This window comes from Phasianus colchicus, chromosome 3 (genome assembly GCF_987193195.1).
Source record: "Phasianus colchicus chromosome 3, bPhaCol1.hap1.1, whole genome shotgun sequence".
Lineage (NCBI taxonomy): Eukaryota > Metazoa > Chordata > Aves > Galliformes > Phasianidae > Phasianus > Phasianus colchicus.
Window position 1 is genome coordinate 41,846,632 of NC_143438.1, and position 20,137 is coordinate 41,866,768.

The 20,137-nt window shown below is 37.7% G+C and overlaps 1 protein-coding gene across 1 annotated transcript in view; it reads right to left on the reverse strand.

The window, feature by feature from the left end:
• CDH7 (cadherin 7) overlaps positions 1 to 1,854 on the reverse strand; it is a 77,031-nt gene extending 75,177 nt beyond the window's left edge. Inside the window, exon 1 of the mRNA XM_031589013.2 lies at positions 1,403 to 1,854. The gene's annotated coding sequence lies outside the window, so the exon portion shown is untranslated. The remainder of the gene's footprint in view (positions 1 to 1,402) is intronic.
• Between the last annotated feature and the right edge of the window lie 18,283 nt (positions 1,855 to 20,137).

The window sequence follows — 20,137 nt, forward strand, 5'->3', positions numbered from 1 at the left end:
TGCTGACCTGTTGTACCTTTGGAAGCTATAATCAAAGAAAACTTCATTTACTTACACAATTGTCATGCTGTTAATGTAATTTGTCCTTTCATCTGAATAACTCTTCATATGAGGTTATATGGACCTACCTTCTCCAGAAACTGGATAGGATCTACCTACGCCAGTCGTAAACCCTTGCAAACTTCCCATGAGCAATTAGTAGACATGATAAAGAAAAGTCACACAAGACCTTCTTGTCTCACTGACAAGGTGAGACTGCTACAAAAATAGACATGTAGGAGTTTTGTTCCTTTTTCTATTGATTTTCTTATTCCTCCCAGAAAGTAATTTATTTTCTGCAAAACATAATGATCACCAATGCTTTTGCTGAAAAATGGTGTGGCACTATATCTTGTTAGAGAAACTACTAAGTATACGCTGCCCTTTGAAGTCTCTGCTTTGACTTGAGAAGTTACCTATCAGAACATGAGATTTTTTTTCCTTCCAATAGGAAAGATTTAAGTATCTTCATTTCAAGTCCCAGAATCAAGTGTCTCACTATTCTCTGCCCCTCCTTCCCTAAATCTCCTGGTTTGCTGGGAAAGCCATCATTCACAGAATCTTTGCTCACCTGAAATATCTCACCTTTGGAAAGCACAGGTATAAAGGCTAAATCCTCTACCAGAGAAGGTTATTTCCTTCTGTTTACCAACTACAAGTTGGATCCAGATCACAAAATGCTTACTGCTAGTACACACAATCTGTTTTTTGTACTTTCTGTATGTGGATGCATGGATAGATGGGGGCCGGGGCAGGGGGAAGGGTCAGTACCAACCAGCCAAGCACTGCAGAGCCAGCTCTACCAACTGAATACTAATCAAAGAAACAAGCTCCCACCATTTCCACGTTTTCAAACTCCAGAATATCCTTGACATAAGAGGAGGAAAGCTCTAGGAAATAACTCTGGAGATTTCCCGGCCTCCTCAATCTCTTGCTCTGTAGCATCAGCGCTGAACTCAGAGCTCCAGCAAGACAACGGCTTCGGCAAAGGACCGAGGACTTGGTGGCTGGTGCTGTCTATGCTGTGCAGAAGTCTACAGTCCTCCCTTCCCCCACTCCATCTCTCCCCTGTCCGTCAGACTTCTCCAAAGAGTCAGGAGATGTCATTGTTCCCTTATTCTTTTCAGGAGGCACGCACACACCGGCAGAACATCGGCGCTCACACTTCCCGACCGCAGCCCGTTCCCGATGTTCCCGCTGCCCCTTCCCCGCCGTCCCCGCGCACCGCGGAGTGGAAACTTGCCGCGGAAAGCCGCGTAGGGGCACGGGGAGAGGAACCTCGCTCAGCCCTTCCCGCAACTCCTCTGATCTCCTTCTGCCTGCACGGGGGTGGGGAAAAGGAGCAGGTACGGGCGGCACTTACCTGCAGCCCCTCTCCTTTGGCTGCCCGGCGCACTGAGTGCTTTAATCCCAAGGGCCGGCGGTGCCCGAGCAGCGGTGCGCTGCCGGGGTTCTCCCAGGCGGGGGCTGGGCTGCGGGCGGCGAGCGCCCGCCTGGCATGGGGACTGTGCGCCCGCCCGCGCACTGCCCGCACCCGCGCAGGCACGAGCGCTTCCGCTGCCCCGTTCCACCACCTCCTCCTCCTCTTCTCCCTCCTCCACTCACTGCACGGCGCAGACAGCCGCTGTGCGCACGGAGCGAGAAGTGGGTGCCGGTGCCAAGCCCAGCTCCGACTGGGTGCGGATCCTGGTTGCGGGAGGAGGAGGGAGAGGAGGGAGGGAGGAGACAGTGGAGGTGGGGATGCTGCTCTGGGCAGGGGATATCACCGCTCAGCGGCCGGTGCCGGCTGCCAGCTCCCTTCGTGGGCGCGGAGGAGGCAGCGCGACTTTTTGTACCTCCCGGAGACCCAGTGGTCGCTATTGAAAAGGGATCCAGAGAGTGAGCAGCCTGCCCGACCCCTCTCCCCCCGCCTCTCCTCCTCCTTGACAGGATATACAGATGGAGCCCTTTGGATAAAAATCAGGAGCAGGGCTAGGGGGTGGGGCGCGAGCCAATCTATCTCCCGATTTGCATTTGAAAGCATGGAGCTGGGGCAGAGAGTTTAAGATATTTTTTAATCCCCCCTGCCCCATCCCCCCAACCCCAACACACAAGCTTGTCAACCGAGCGCCCAGGGCGCGAAGGAGAAGTAGCAAAACTAAACCGAAGTATCCGGGGTCCCTACTTTACAATTCTGCTCTTTCTGTCTCCCCAGGCTGCCCCTGTTCCCACATGCAAAGCCTCCCATTCGCATCCATATCTCCCTGGCAGGCACTGAGGAGCTGGGAGTTGCGAGCCGGCGAGCGGGTGAGGGGCAAGGACCCCTTCTGCGGGTCCCTTCCCCGTGTGCCCTCTGCGGGTCCCGGGCCGCTGGGCGCGGTGCGACTCCCCCGGTGAGCGGCACGGATCTGTCACCGCGGACGGCAGCCCACTCACTTCTGCTGCCCTCAGTGCCGCCGTCCCTCCTCCCTGGCTCTGTTTAAACGGGTGGGAGGGGGATAGTGATAATAAAAAAGTATTTCTGAAGAGATGGAATAAATAAAGCAGGTGCTCCCATAGAACAAACGGCGCGAGAGGCGGCCGAGGCACGGCTGTGTGCCCGTGCCGGATGGAGCGCTGCGCACCGGGAAGGAGAAGGCTCCGTGTTAGCTGGTGCCTGAAGCAGCCACGCACAGCCCCACAGCCACCCGGGGAAGCCGGTCTGGGAGATGAATCTGTGCTTTGTTGGGGATTGGTTCGGCTAGGACAGTGACAGCACAAACTTTCTACCTCGTTTCAGCACTGCTGAAGCCTTTTTGGGTCTGCAGCATGAAGGAGGTCCTCCACTGAAAGGTGATCGCCCAGGAGTCAGGACTATTCCTGCAAAAGGCAGAGAGGTTCCAAGTGCTGGCAGAGCTGCTGAACTGACATTTTCCACGGGCAAAAATATTTTTAACACCTACTGTTTTTAGAACAATGGATCATACCAAGGGCAACCTTGGTCAATGTCTTTTGATTTATAGCTTTATGAGAAAAGCATTCTCAGCCTACTATGAACCAACTAATAATCTGTGTTTATAACGGAATTCAATTCCTCATATATATATATATATATATATATATATATACACACACTATGAAGTGTAGTATCAACATTAATAATGTGAAGACAAAGTCATTTCTTACAATAAAAAAAATAGAAAATTATATATATCTTTCTTTCTTCCTTCCTTTCTTCCTTTCATATCTTCTTCTATCATTTTACTTTCTGGATGTGTTTCTATCCTTCAAATTCAGAAGTATCTACATGTATGCAAATTTTATAGATTGAATAAGTAAAAGGACTGTGTTTCTTGTCTTATAGCTTCATTCTCAGATATGTGATTTCTAATATCACCCTTATAGACAAGAAGAGAAATTCAGTATATGGCATTTGTGGACAGAGGAAGTAGTTTAAAGAGGGCAACTAGAAGCAATCTTCATTCTGAAAGTTATGTAGCATCTGAGCATGGGTTACAATGTAATAGGATGTATTCAGGCAAGAAAATCCTGAAACATGATTGCACACAGTTGCTTAAGATTGTAATTAAGGACTCTGCTTTCTTTTGTCCTCTTTCTCTCAATCCCTAATTCATCGTTCACAAATTAATCAAAATAAGACTCTTTGCACTGATCCTTGAAGGACGAATTTCAAGGACAAATTATCTTCTTGCTCACTAAATAACACAAATACCCTTCCTTCATCTTCTTTCAAATTCATTTTGTCATGCAAACTGTATTTTGGAACCTTATATCTTCATATTTATTTTAGCAGCTTTAACCTCAGTCATGAAAATAAATAAATAAGAGTATGTCATTGTTTGAGAGTGGGATGAAATAAAAGAAAAAATATACAGGGATAGTAACCTTCATAGATGTTACCCACCACCTTCCAGCTCTTTCTTTGTTCTTCAGATTCAAAATCAGAACAAAGTAATCTTACAATCACTTGAAATGTTTAGGTTAGAAGGATTATTTCTCATTAGTTTTGTTTCTGATATTACTAATCAGAATTGGAATGGTCAATTATCACCCAGTTAAAAAGCTTTCATGTGTAGACCCTCATGGAGTATATCATGATGTTCTTACTGACTTAGTTGACCATTCTCAAGGATGTAGTTTGTTTTCCAAAAATCTATATTCTCTCAAGCAAAACCCGTCATTAAACTGTATGCCTAAGAAAACATTTGAGCTTATTTTTACTGTGTTGAAAATAGGATAGATATTTTTGTATCATTATTATTTATTTTTTTTTTTTCCTAAATGCTTACCCTGTCACATCAAAATAAAATGTATTAAACCCTTTGACTTTTACTGGAGAAAAACAGTCCAGTAACTCCAAAGAGAAAGTGTGACTAAGCAGGCCAATTTAATTTCATTGCCCAGGCAGAATCAAATATAAAGAAGCAATTATTCTTAGTAACTTTTGGCAATCTACCACTTTTAGTAACATAAGCAAATGTATAAATATATTTTTTTAATACAATTTGTTCTAGACTGTCTTCTTGGTGGGTTTTTGCCAGTGAGTTAGTGCATTCCAGTACACTGACTGGAAGATTTTGGCTGTAATCCACACTTACAGTGCTGTTGTATTTCTTTCTAATATGTTTTATAGTGCATTTAGTCATCCTGAGAGGTATGCGTGTACCGTTTCCAGAGGAAAGCCTACTGTTCGTCAAAAGAAGAACTAGATCTATGTCTTAGCTAGGCCCTTTCAAGACCAACCACAGGTGTCAAAGATCCTATTGTTCCTGGCACCTTTCCTTTGACTTCTGAAAGTGTTGTGGGTGTCACTGCAAAATCTGAGTTGTAATACTGTACTGTATACATGATCCATAGGCAAATCTAGGACTGACCAGGAAGCATTCTCATACACTCTCAAATACTTCCTAGACCATGTGGGCTTTGGTGGCCACTGCTTTGGGAACATTTTTACTTGAGGCAGAAAACAAAAGAGTTTTATGGTTCTCCTCAGTTCCTTAAGCCAGTGTCAGTCTCTCAATATTAACATTTCTGTTTTCGTGATCAAAATATGCATTCAAAAAAACACAGTGTCTGGTTACCTGGATGCTGATAACTCATTGACTGTGTAGAAATAACTTCTATCATGCACTCAGCAACCACTTGCAGAGTTTGATACTGGAATATATCATGTTCAGAGGCAAAATGCTGACTTTTTGTTGCTTTACCTGAAACCTCATATGGCTTTCATGAAGCAAATAGGAGAGCTGTAGAAGAGCTTGCACTTCAAGGTCTTTTTTTAAAGGAAAACATTACTAACAACCATTAGCACATGGTTGCCCTCTATGAACATTAATCAATTATACAAGACTTTCAGGTAAGGACTTCTGCTGTATAGAGATATTATTTACAGGTGGCTCTAATTCTGATGTAAACTTCTCATCTTCATATCACATGGGAGATCACTGTCCATTTTGTGGTTACATTGTCTCTGTTTCAAATCTAGCAACCAGCATTTCTTGTTTGATTTTTAGTCATCTTTTTTACTCATTTCTATTATTAGCAGGAGGAAAAAACAAGAGGCCTATTGAAATCTAAGAACTGGGCTTTAACTCAACAAAGGAATGTCTCTGCTTTTCACTGTCCACCCAGTTATGACTTAATTCTTTGTTTAAATTGAGCTTTTGAGTCAAGTATATTGTTGTCTATATTGCAGGAGTGTTTTCCAACCCATGTGGATCCATAGTAAATTTGGAACATATCTAACAGTCCCAAAAGTTCAGCAGCCTTCTCTATAGAAGACTTTATGCAGAAGATTTGAGAGGCCAAATTAGATAATAATACAAATTAACTGTAGCAAATAAAAATAACAATGACTCAGTTCGTTTATTAGATCTTCACAATGGCCTATGACATATAGGAAGACATTTTACCAATTCAGCATTCCCATCATGGCTCTAGCTGTTCTTCTCTTGTTCCTCTGTATTTTGTCTTGAATTTTCACAGTCTTTTGGTGATGTGTTGGGCACACACACACTGGCACATGTGGTCAGCAGGTATAATCTTAAGAATTATATTCCCCTTCAGAAATAAATCTGGTTAATCTAAGGGACTATAACTGTAAAAATAGTAAGTTGCTGTTGTCTTAAGTCAATAAATGTGGATGCAGGTTAAAATGGAGTTTCTATCATCAGGAAGATCAGATAAAGGAAGCAGAGAAAATTTTAGGTAAGAAATCTTTATGTTAATGAATTTAATCCTAGGAATGGCCAAAAATTGAAAGAAAGAGATTCTGCTAGTGAGGATAACTTATTAGTCATATTGCAGTAAGAGCAACCAAAAAGAAAATCTCTCAAGAAGATGGTGGCAAATGGTAAGTAAGTTGTCAGAAGGCTGTAAAGAGAAATGGAGAATTTCATCATGACCCCATAGGGATGGGTAATTTGTGCAAGCAAGGATAGATGGTTTAAAAGAAATCTAAGACCAGAATGTAGTCTGTGTGGCCAGACTCTGAATATCATTCATTATTGTAAGTGGATGTACCAAGTTGGTCAACAGTGAGACAAATAGAATACAACAGGACAAAGCTGACAGTGTGGTGCACTGCACTGAGCATTCTGCAAGAAATGTGGGTTACCAATAGCCAAAAAAAAAAAAAAAAAAAAAAAAAAAAAAAAAATCAACAGCCAAAGGAAGCTGCTGTGAATAGAAGTGTGAAAATTATTTTTAAAACTTTAGAATTCACAAAGCAAGAGCTTGGACTAAGAGATAGGAAATGAAACATTGTAATCAAAATTGAAAAGGGGGCAGAATGCAGAAGATATTGTTCCTGTGCCATTTATTAGTGTTTCCTTGGACCACACGATAAAGAGTGGTACAGAGTATGTTAAAACGTTTCTCTAACAGACCTCTCAAGCTGTGTTTATGACTATCTCTAAAACACCGATGAACATAATAGTTCAGATTGTAAACAAATACATCCATAAACACTGGAGTCTCAGACTGACGTTTCATGCTAGCAATATCCTGCTGATGGAGAAGAGGCATCAACATTTTTATAATCAGCACTTCTCTCTTTTCTGATGTATGCAGGAAAAAAAAAAATAGGTTAGATAAGTTTCTGCTGGATATTAAGCTCAGTTCTGCAGGGCATTTACACTGTGGCAACACTGAGGTCAATTTTTCAGAGGAATTGCACTCTAGACTGAGAGCATTTGTCTGATCCTATGAAAAGTTAAACACAGGAAGTCCAATTGACTTCAGGGAGTTCCGCACTCTTCAGGGAGCTGCTTCTGTGTAACAGTCTTCTGAAAATCTAAAGCTAAGTTACTCCTGGAAAAAAAAAATCCTATCAGTACACAAATATATCAGTAAATGTTCATACGCTGCAATATGTATCACTTTAGGTCAGAGTCTATATTTTTCATCATCTATACAAAATTAGTGTAAATAACTTCTCCACTGACATCTAAGCCCAAACCAGATTTTTTGTTCCAGTGTAACATCACTACAAACTTGAATATTTTCTAGAATAATATAGGACTTTATATCTACAATTTTAGAAAACTTTTCTGAATAATTGGACCAAGCTATGGACAGTGTTTCATCACAACTGATATTCAAGATGCTTATAACTTCCTCTGTGTGTATGAACACATCAAATATGTAAGCAAATTTTATTTGTACATTTTTCACTTGGCCACAGCAATAATTGGACACACTCTCTCTCAGAAAATAAAAATAAAATATAACAATACCAATATTTACAAAATATACAGAATAAGTATTATAAGCATTGGAAACATGGTGAGCAAGGAGCATGCTTGTGACCCTTTCAGACAGTCAAACTTTTCATGTCTGAATGTTAACCTAAACACTGAACTTTAATACCTGAATATTTATGGAGACAGAATTCTAAAGTGACATGAAAGCTGTTGTATAGAAAGCAGATATAAACATTCTGTAGGTGAGCTAGATAAAAGAATTGACTACCTTCATCCTATTGAACTGTTCACTGTAGTAACTAATTGGCTTGAATGCCAAAGGAGACATGATTATATATATCAATTTTCTACCAAACTAATATATTCATCTTTTTTTTCCTTTTGTTAAAAGTGACAAGACCTCATTTTTGTGCTTAAAATGTTTAAAACTTTCTAAATCCCTTAATCCTACATAATTTCTACCTGTTCTTGCATTCATTAAAACTAGTGGGGGGAAAAAAAATTGTTTGATTCAGTAAGAGAAGAATAATTTTATGAAAGATCCAAGTTTTGTAAATTAGAAAAGAAGTTCAGGTCATGGAATACAGCACTTTGCCCCTAAAATAAGGTGGTAGAAATCCCTTCTTGTTCTGAAAATGCACATGCCAGGGCAGAATGTTAATGGTTATGCTGCAAGAATCAAAACCTTGTGTTACCAGTTCTACTTCCTCCTTCATCTACTGATGCTTATGCAAGGAGAAAGAAAAGGGCTTGAGGTCAGGTGAAAGAAAATGATAGTTCTCTAGAATCTTCTTGCTCCCACGTTTAGGAGGTTAATAGTGTACTGCCCTGGCATCAGAATCAAGAGCCACTCAGCCCCCTTCATTCTTTCAGTGTATTTCCTCCACAGTATGGCCTTTGGAAACATTAGACACTGGTCACTAGGACACCATGTTTGATCATTCAGCAGTACTGACCTTAGTGCTACCAGTTCTACATGCTTTGTTTTCTCAATAGCAGTACTGCATTTGCTCTTCTGAGTCACTGTAGTTTATGTCCTGTGTATTTCTGCTGTGAACTTTCTGAGACAAGACTTTTTTAGATAAAAAATTTCTGCAAATCACAGAGCACAGATAGAACATAAGAACATAAGTACATAATCTCTTAATGAGAAGTACCACCATATAGGTAAATGTTAATAATACACAATACACATGTAAGTCCATCCCTTTAGGTCTTTTGATGTCATAGAGTGTTCATCCAATGCACATTCATCCACATATCCAGTATGTGTTCACCCACACATATTCATGTTTCTTTAAGCTTGGTCTGATCAATCCAAAGTTCATTACAATTGGAGACACTGAAGGATGTCTTCTTGAGAATTCTAGCACTACCTTCGGTACCTAAAATTTTGTACTTACATAAAGCTTTGTTGCTAAATTATGCATTTGAATAGCTCTACTAGACTTCTTTTGAGAAGCTTTTACTTAATTTACTGTGATTATCTTCAAAAAAGTGGAAATCTGATAAGAATGGCTTCATGTATGAGGTAAGGTATACACCCTCCGGCCCGAGGCTAACAAAAGAATAGGTATATTTTCAGAGGCAGATGCTTGCAAGAGGATAATATATCCACCAGTTACTCAGCTGCTTCATCTGTCATTTTTATGAAGGCATGTCATGTTTGGACAGAGCAAAATTGCCTGTGAAAAGATATGTGAAGAAAAAAGGGAGAAAGAACCAGGTAACGGCCTTTTCCTAAGTGCAGAATGAAATCAATGTTTAGGGAGTGAGAGTGTAGGGAAGAGAGGGGAACATATGGGAAAACAAACATAACAAAAACCTTACAGAATATGTGTAAATGATATCAGTTGTAGCTATAACACTAAAATACTGCAGTTGCTCCAGCATTATTCTTTGCTGTTTTAAAAGAGAAAATAAACTAAATGGTAACAGACGGGAAACAACCTTAAGCATAAATTCCTTCAGTCCTGTTATTAAGCATAGTTAAGATTTCAGTTTTCAAAGACCCTCTAGTTCCTAGAATAAAATCAAACAAAGGAAAATTTAACTGTTCTTCAGCATTGTAAGTCTACTGAGCTCTGTAATTTGAAGATTTGTTTTCTGACAATTTCACTGGAAAAGAGAGAAAGGGAAGAAAATTATTTCTCCAAAGGCATTCTGACCCATAAAAAGCCCCAACTGTGTGTGTTGGGAAACATGTCCAATCTCTCCTCTATTTAAGGCTTTTTTTCTCTTTCAATAAAATGCCAGTACCTCTTTGAATACATATTGTCCTTGACCAAGACCCTAGTGAAAGGCAACAGATGTTGCTAAGATTGTGCCCAGGCTATCCTCTATCTTTTCATTTCTGAAAGGAAGAAAGGGAGAAAGGGAGAAAGGGAGAAGAAAACTTGCTTTAAATCACTGGACCATTTTGTACTTCAGTAAATCTGTTTGCACATGCTCGACTGGCCTCAAAGAAAGGGCTGAGCCTTTTGCTTTCAGCCTAAGGTCAGTCCTAATGCTCTGTTCACTGGTCCACACTCCTTTCACATGGAGCAGCTGCCTCTGATTGCTAGAACAAATTGAGGTGATTCAGGCCACCAGCAGGGCCGTGGTACAGGCACTTTTCACCAGAAAGGGAGGGAAAGCCTTAGAACAGGACCAACTGGGGCTGCCCACAATAAACCGTAGGATTAGATTTGATACACTCAATATTAAGACATGCTCTTGCTGAAAAGTAGGCTATAGTAACATAAACTACAAGACAGTTGGATTGAGAAAAGAGGGGAGAAAATGGTGTTCAAACATTTATTAAGTTACACCTAATTATTTAATTAGGGAATATTTAAAACAGTAACACTGTCAGGTCAGGCTGGGGAGCAACTTGATGTTTAACTCCTAGCAGAATACTCTCAAGTAAATGTGATTCCAGATAAGCTTCTCCCCAATATAATATTCTTAGAAATGTCATCTGCAAGTTCTTTAAACCATTTCTGCCATCCATTTTCAGAGAAGAATAATCACCATTTCAAACTATTTTCAATCTGTTTCAGCAACTGAAAACTGCTATAGAGCTGTTATCCAAGGAGAGCAGGAGAGAAGAAAAAAATACAAATGAAGAAAATTTAGTATTTACCTCTTTTTAAATTCTTTCTAATCTAGCAAATGAGATAAGAGCACACAGCAGGCATTAGCAGTGAAAGACGAAGGCATAACCCCCCCTTCTGTTGGTGCAGTCAATCTCCTGCATTTATTTGGTTCAGTCCTAGATATCAGATCACAGTATTTTCTGTATCAGACCAATGTCTCTCTGAGGCTGAGACCAAACAAAACTATACAGTACTGCATTAAACCATGATATCAAGAATTTACCACTTCAAAAGGATTCACTCTTTGCTTTTGACAGGAAAGCAAAATCTTTATATATAGGTAATTCCACAAGATTGGCAAAAATAAATATATATACATATATTTATGTTAATTCATAAAACTGCGGACTTAAGATCAGGGGAAATTAGGAATTACAACATTTACTGCATTCATATGAATGGCTGAATCACACACACGGCCTTTGAAGTACAGTTATCTGTGAGGTAATTTAATAAACTGAAGAAGAAAGGAAAAAGATGTATTTACTCAATTAGCAGTTATAGAAATTGAAACTAGGGGAAAAGATATGTAAAACTCTGCCTATTGACTTAAAATTTTTCAGCTGTAGAACAGAAAGTACAAATAATAATCTTAATAAATAATTAACAAGGAGAACAAAACAAAACAAAACAAAACAAAAGAATACTAATTATGGTCACAAAATTATCTCAATCTTCTTTTATTAGTATTTCATCCTATTATTTGCAACTGTTTTCGCACTGAAATCAGGGGGAAAAAAGGTTGGATATTCAAAGAATAATTTTAACATAAAGTCCAGAAAGAGTTTATATCTTCATCAGAAAATCCACTTATTTTGCTGTTAAAAACAATAAGTAGATAAATAATATGTATCTTCATAGTGCTTGTTAAACCTTTGTTTTCTATAAGACAATGAAAATTATAAGTATATGGAGTTTTGAAGAACTATATCTGAAAACTCACTTTCTTTTGTAAGATGATATACAAGACAACATAAACTGTCCACGATCTACTAAATAGGGTTCATTTCAGCTATGCAAGATGTGGAATTGTGTGTTTCAGTGTCACTGGCAATAAAGCAAGCTGAGACATTCCTCTTCTCCTCCTCTTGCCATTTCTTACCGTAATGTTACCCAGAGTGACATCGCGTAAGTAAAGCTACACTGTAAAATACACTACTCAATGATTCAAGTTAAATCAAAGCTTTAAAAAAAAAAGAGGAAAATCTTCTTATTTATTTTCTTCTTTCCAAATCAATTTTTAGAGCAAGTCCATCTCAGTACAATTGGGCAGAATAAAAAATATGGATGGTAGGGCCGAAATAACCATTAATAACACTTTCACTGTAAGTTTTCTTAAAAAAACTTCTTACGTACATTTTGGGAAACCTCAATACAAAGACTCTTTTAGCTTATCTGATGGTATATTATTTTATTTTATTTTATTTTGTTAATCTCATTTTGCTACTGGGTTATATATTCTTTTTTTTTTTTCCCTATCTTCTGCAGTTATAATTACATGAAGTATAGCTACTGAATGAGAAAGGGGAAGGAACAGAATCTTACTAAATTTTCTTCAATGGCAAGTTTTGGAGATGGAAATGGGGCCTTCTGGGAATAATCTGACAGAAAAGATCAGTCACTTCAGCATGCTTCTGCCTACACTTGCCAGATTTGTACAGCATGTAAGCAGTAATGTATGACTGACAATGTCAAACTCTACTGAGAACACCAGCAGAAAGGGTATGGGTATTTGCCAGTTGTCAGTCCAAAGCAATGTGCACTTTAATAAGCTAGGCACCAGGGAATTCATGTTCTGAAGGAAAAAAATAATCACATGAACTTCTGCACAGTTTCTTTCTGTGCATAAACCAAACTAAGCCAAACCAAGCAACCAAAGAAAGAAAAATTAAAAAAACACCACCATTTAATGTGTAAAACGTGAGTTTTCCTTTTCTTAGAAATGAAATTAAGTCACTTTAAGCTTTTGAATATTGATATCCAATATGTGTACAAAATTATTTGATGATATCTAAATAATTTGATAATATCTAGTCGTATACATAAAGACTTCAGCATAAAGTAGATTAAAAGCCAAATACTCTAACTCTAGTTCTTAAGAACTTCACCATTAAAAAAACTCATGTATGGTTATTGCTATCTCATGTTTTAATAGAAGTGCAATCCATATCACATGTATTATATTTCAGACACTTTCAGTACTGACAGGACAAGAAAGACCTCTGAGGAGCTAAGTCTGACCTCCTGCATGTGCATGGTCTTAACTGGTATTATTCACAAAGAGTCCATAAGAATCTCTGACAATGTGAAAAGACTCTACAAAGCTAATTGTTACAGAAAGTTTTACATTTAACCCAAAATTTATTACCTCTTGGGATAGTTAACAAAATACATAATAGAAACAGGCAATATAACTGATTTAGAATTTCAAGAACTTTTGAAAAATTCCTTCCTTTGAAGCTATTAAGTGATGAAAGGCGATGATGCTCAGTCATGTTATAGATGAAAAGCTAATTAGGAATCATAAAACAGAGTAGTACTCCATCTCACAACCCAGAAGTTAGTACTGTTTGAAATAAATAATTTTTATGGAAATAAAAAGCATTCACATCATATTTCTTTTTCTACCTGAAACAAGCTAATGTTAACCAAAGGAGATTGTTCAGCTTTGAAATGGCTTCATTCTCAATGGAGGCTGCAGTTTTCATTGTCCGCTGTTGGCATGCAGCTTTCTCACCTTGTTAATTTAGTGCGTACATTAGATACCTTCATTTGGTTGGTTGACAATCTTGGGTTAATCAAAGACCATTCAGAAGACTGGACAGCAATTCAGAGATTTTGCCCACTAACAGGAATTCTTCAGGTCAAACTGTGCTCATTCTATCCATTCACAGCCATTCATGGGGTTCCCTTCAGTAATGATTATTCAAGAACCAGCATCCATGGCCAATTGCATATGGCCATTCTGAAGGGATAGGTAGTTCTCATAATACCATGGCAACTATATATCATAGCCCCATGAGAACTCATTTATCCCGGTTTTGTTCAGAAGTTTCATTCTTTTGGCCACTTGAGGCCATTAACTGCAGTTATTCTCTTCATAATGAAGTTGCAAGCCTTAAGTAACTTTACTACAAAGTAAAAAGTCATCTACTGCACTGGAATCTGTTGTCCTCTACCTTGATTAATTTGAATAGAGCCTGATAACAGATATAATGAAAATATGAACTGAAATGCCAATAAATTAGGAATAAAACTCAAGCTGAACATGAACTCTATTTTTATGGTGAAAGAACTTCTCTCATTCCCTGTTGTTTAGAATCCTTTTAGTCTCTGGACAGAGTACATAGGATCTATCAACAAAATTATTTAAATCAAACAAAAATTGAATTATTTTGAAGGCTTATGATCTAGATTTAGTTTTAAGCCCAGAATAAGAAAAGATTATGAGTAAAGTATTAATACCTACTGGTTCTTACAAGGCACTATAGTCCCCAGATAGTACAATAATAACTCAGAGAAGTAAAATTAGAACATGGACTCAAATTAGTTGACTGAAAATGAGATTATGGTTGTAAAGATGCTTTTAGGGAACTGAAATTAGATAATGGTTGGAGTTTGTGCACACCATTCATGCTCTTTCAGTATCCCTGATTATGACTTTTATTATGACAGCCATGATAGCCTACTGGTTCACTTTGTGTATAAATGCCTTTTTTTTTTTTTCCTCCATCCACCTCTACGTAGAGAATTTATTTATTTATTTATTTATTTTGCACAAGAGATAGAAAGAATTTATATATTGAAACATACTGAAATACTCTCTACTTTGGAACTCAAATAAATCTTTATTTGCAACAGCAAAAAAAAAAAAAAAAAAAAAAATCAAAATTCTGAATAGACTGTATGACGTGAATTTACTGGGGAGAGGTCTCCAGATATTTAAACTATCTGAAGCCAGCTGCTTTCTTAGGGAGGGGGCTGAGGATAGACTTTGAATCCCACTGTAGTTTCGCTCTGATGGGTAGATAAACTCCAACACATTACTCTATCACTTCCTCTCCTCAAATAAACTAGGGGAGAAAATGCTACAAAAAAAAGGGCTCAAAGGTTGACTAAGGACTGTGAGATCACTCACCAATTACCCACTCAGGCAAAATAGACCAACATTGAGAAATTAGGATAAATTATTGAATGTACTAACAGACTAAAGCAGTGAAAAACCAACAACAAACTAAAAATGCCTTCCCTCTATCAACCCTCTTCTACCTCCTTTTCCCAAGCAGTGCAGAGGAGCTGGGAGTGGGGACTGCATTCAATATGTAAAGCTTAATCTCTGAATCTCTTTCATCTTTACGTCCTTCCTCTGCTCCGACATGAATTTCTTCCTCTGGGATGCCGTCCTGCCTGAACTAGTCACATGTAGACTTCCCACATGATGCAGCTCTTCAAGAACTGCTATAACATGGATCCATACTACAGGGCCCATCCTTCAGGAGGAGATTACTCCAACACAGGTCCCCATGGGTAGCACCTCCCCCAGTCCTCCTGCCCCACCATGGGCTGCTCTCCATGGGCTGCAGCTCCAGACCAGGGTGCTCCTGTGGGGCTATCCATGGGCTGTGCCTCCTTCAGGCCCCACTCACTGCTGCACTGGTGGCTTCTGCATGGTTGCAGGGGAAGGTCTGCTCCTCTGTGGGCCTCTCCTGGGCTGCAGTGGATTTCCATTTTTCCATTCTCTTCCGGGAACACCTTCTGCCCTCCTTCTGCATTGATCTTGGTGTCTTCAGGTCTGTTCCCTCACATTTCCTCACTCCTTTCTTGAAGTTACTTTTGCACCTTTTTTTTTTTTTTTTTTTTTCTTTCTTAAATCTGCTCTCCAAGAACATATCCAGCAGTGGGTCCATTTTGGAGCAGCTGAAGCTGACTCTGATCTGACAAGGAGCAGTGCCTGGCTCTATTCACAAAGGCCACCTCTGCAACCTCTCTGCTTCAAAAACATTGCCACATAAGACTGGACATGCAGAGATGAGATCAGAAAATCCAAAGCACATATGGAATTGAACTTGGTGAGGGATGTGAAAAATAATAAGTAGGGATTCTACAGGTACATTGGTCAGAAGTGAAAGGCCAAGGAGAGTATACCCCTCTGATACGTGAGAAGGGAGAAATGACAACAATGTATATGGAGAAGCGTGAGGTACTCAGTAAGAGTTTTGTATCAGTCTTCACTGTCAGTCAGGCTTCTCACATCCCTCATGTCCTTGAATATCTAGGCAAGGGTTCTAGATGCAAAATCTCTTCCAGTGTAAAAGAGCCAGTCAGAGATTGTCTCATGAAACTGAATGTATAAAAGTATATGAGGCCAGACTACAAGTATACTCGGATCCTGAAGGAATTTGCTGATGTGACAGCCAGGATGCTCTCATATTTGAAAAACTATGGCTGTCAGGTGAAGTCTCTGGTGGCTGGAGAAAGGGAAACATCACTCCCATATTTAAGTAAAGGATAAGGGAAGACCCAGAGAAATACAGGCTCGTAAGCCTCACATCTGTTCCTGGGAAAATCACGGACTTCTTCAAGACATTTGATGTGCTCCTGCAGCACATGTTTGTCTCTAAATTTGAGAGTTATGGGTATGAAGACTGGACTATTTGATGGATGATGAATTGTTTAGATAATTACAGCCAGAGTGTTGTGATCAATATCTCAATGTCCAGATGGAGACTAGTTACACATGGTGTCCTCAAGGGGTCTGTTTTTGGACTGGTGCTCTTTAACATCTTTATCAGTGACATAGATGGTGGGATTGATTGCACCCTCATCTAGTTTGTGGACAACATCTAACTGAGTGGTGCAATTGATACAACAAAAGGAAGAAATGCCATCCAGAGGGAACTGAAGAGTCTTGAGAAGTGGGCCCATAAGAACCTAATGAAGTTCAACAAGGCCAAGTACAACTGTGAAAGTGGGAAATAAAAAGAGGAGTTCTGTAATATTATTATGAAATTGTCTCCTTCTATTTAATGAAGTGATTCCTCAAAGCACTTTATAAACATGAACTACTTAACTTTTTACCACAAGGTATATTTTTACACTATATTTCCTATGTGGATTATCCTTAACTCTTTTATTTCAATCGACAATACATATAAATTCTAAAATATCCTTATAAAACATAATTTAATGACTTTAACTTTTCTATTGATGCAGTAACATCAAAATAGAAAGATTTTACTTTTGTTGAATTTAAGTAATGGTACTTTCAGCATTTCTAAAATATAACATTCATTATTTTTACCTTTATCCTTCTTACCAGTTTTCATTTATTGTATTTTGAAATTTGCTTATTTCATATTTATATATGCACATTTATGCATCTAAATGTGTGTGTGTATATATATATTTATGTGAATAGGTCCTTCAGTATTAATTTCTATGAAATTCTCACTGAAGACAGGAAGAGTTGTACAAGACATAAAGATTTAGTATACAATTGTCTCCACAAGATAGTGTTCCATAAGGTAATACTCCCCAAGACTTTCAGGCTTCTTGAGCTTGCAGAAATGGCGCTAGGTTGCATAACATGATAAACAAGAGGAAGCTCCCTTCTAGTCCAGAGGCTTTCATATTATAATATATAATAATATAAATATATTAATTTATTCACTGTATATTTTCCCTCCCTACATTTTCTGGTACTGTTTTGGATGCTATAGAGGTTAAAAATATATAACAGATTGGGAGTAACACAACCTGTTGGATAGCTGTATGGATAAGCCATACTGATATCACATGCTTTAAAAAAAATAATTGAAATGCAATTACAGACTACAGATATTTCCAGTTCAGAATGAACTCTGATATCACTTTGATTAGACTTCAAGTATAATTGTAATGCTTTTCCATTAGGAGACATTTATAAAAGTGATAGAACTACCTAACTTTGAAGCCTCCAACACATATTATGCTTTTACTTAGGATGTTCAAAGTATTTTGTCTGTTTTTTTTTTTAACTCAGAGATCTAAAAAGGTAATTCCCACAAATAACTACAATATAATAAATAATGGTATATACTTTATTAGGTTCTCTGATGTAACACAATAAATTTGATAAAGTTTTTTGCCATTATAGGATACTTAGTGGATACACTGGTTACCTCACTTTACAGTCAGACACAATAAGAACACTCACACAATTTCTGCTGAAGAACTCTGCTATAGATTTAAACCTAAAATTACTTGTCCCAGTTAGACTAATTATTTGGTCTAAACAGAATAATTGTTTGGTCCATAAGCAGTTCATGTCTTTTGATTAAAAAAGAAAAAAAGTAGAAGAACTTAAGTGAAAAGTGCATGAAAGTGTATGTAAGGTGTTAGTCAAAGTCTGTCAAAAAAGAAAAGGAATAAACCATAGTTTAGGCATATTACAATCACTTGAAATTATTTTTGAATGTAAAATACAAGCTTCACATAGGAAACTTTGAGTATCAAAATAAATACATTTAAATATATTCATTTATTTATTCTTTTTTTTTTTTTTTTTTTCCATGAAATTGAATTCTCAGTTTGGTTTGTGTTAGTAAGAAGCATTTCTGACATCCTGAATCATTTTATGTATACAGAGATCTAGAAGATTTCTTCGTAAGAAGTTTTTTAAAAAATTCAATGCTTTTTTTTCCATTGGTAGAAAATTCAGTCTTGAGGAACCCGAACAGTATATTTTCCAGTATAAGCTACTTTATGTTCAGTAGATACAAAAATGTCAACTCAGAAATGTTCCCAAATAACACACAAAATAAATTTATTCTTTAGAAGTATAGTGGATACACAGAGTTGCTTTGTCCTAAGCATGATCTCTAATTAGAGAGATTATGGCAAAGGTCATTCCACTACTGCTTGTTACAAGACCCTTCAAAAGAAAATGCATTTTAAAAGAATGTTTCTTCTCAAATGAAAAGAAGAAACAGCCTTCAAAACTGATGTCTGGTGAGGTTACTACTTTCCTAGAGACATGAAGGAATTGAACTGGATATCAAATGCCCTCTATACTTTTGAAAATAATAGTCATCTATCAGGCCCGGAAATCTATAAAAAGCAATTCAGTGCACTCATCTATTTTGCTGTAATATGAAATGAAGAAATCATGAGTAAAAACACAAGGCTAAGAAAAAAGATTTTAATGCAGAATAGGAATAGCCAACAGATTAAAAAAAAAAAGAGAGAGAGAGAAATAGAGAGAGAGGAGAGAGAGAGAGAATCTGAATTTATGTTTCCTTGTTTACTATACATTTATTAAAAAAAAAAAAAAAAGTTACAATGATACCTATTATGAATTTTTATGTCTATGGTTATAAAGAAATAATCAGTGCAAACAAGGAAGACTATGTCTCATAGGTCTTAGCTTATGTGAAGAACATTACAGCATGCACTTGAAATTGCATTCAGATATGACCATTATTGAAACTAATTTGAATTATGTGGATATGTAATACAGCAGACTGATTTGATAAACCTAAATCTCTGTCCTTAGCAAAGCATCTCTATTCAGAGAAGTTGACAGCAAGAATCCCAATATTATAAGATTTTAAAAACCGTGAATGTGCAGATGGTTCTTTATTTATCGAAATGAAATACCAAGATCATTCTACCCTTCATTCTTAAAATACATCTATGTATCTGGGTCAAATATTGATGGATGTTTGCATCAAATCTGAGAAAGTAAATATGATCTGAAAATAAGTAGTGCAAGAATATGACAAATTCAGTTTGCTGCTTGGTTCATCTAGTATTTACCAGTGGTTCTGAGACATAATCAGACACCAAGATGTAAATCCACTTTCCAAGTCAGTTCACTTGGTTTTGAGGAAAAATGCATGAAACTGATCAGCTGGGACACTGCAAGTTAAATCAATAAAAACACACTATTTAAAATTATTGTGAATGCTGGATCAGTGTAAGCTCTATTAAGATGAATGTTGAAAGATTAAATTAAAATGCATTTTATACAGTGAAGTGGATTGTCTGGTCTGTATATATAGATTCTCAAAAGATTTTGAATTTCATATAATTTGTATACTGAAATAACTGAAAATTAATCAAGCACTCTGAATTTATGCCATTTAATTGTGAAACATGTAAACTTAGACTAGACTTAGACATTTGTAAAGGACCATTGAAAAACACTTTTTGACTTTCTCTGGTATGTGAATGTTTTACTTTTAGTTGTATTTTGGCACATAAATATCTCTTGCTTGTCTAGAGAGTGTCTCTGCTTTT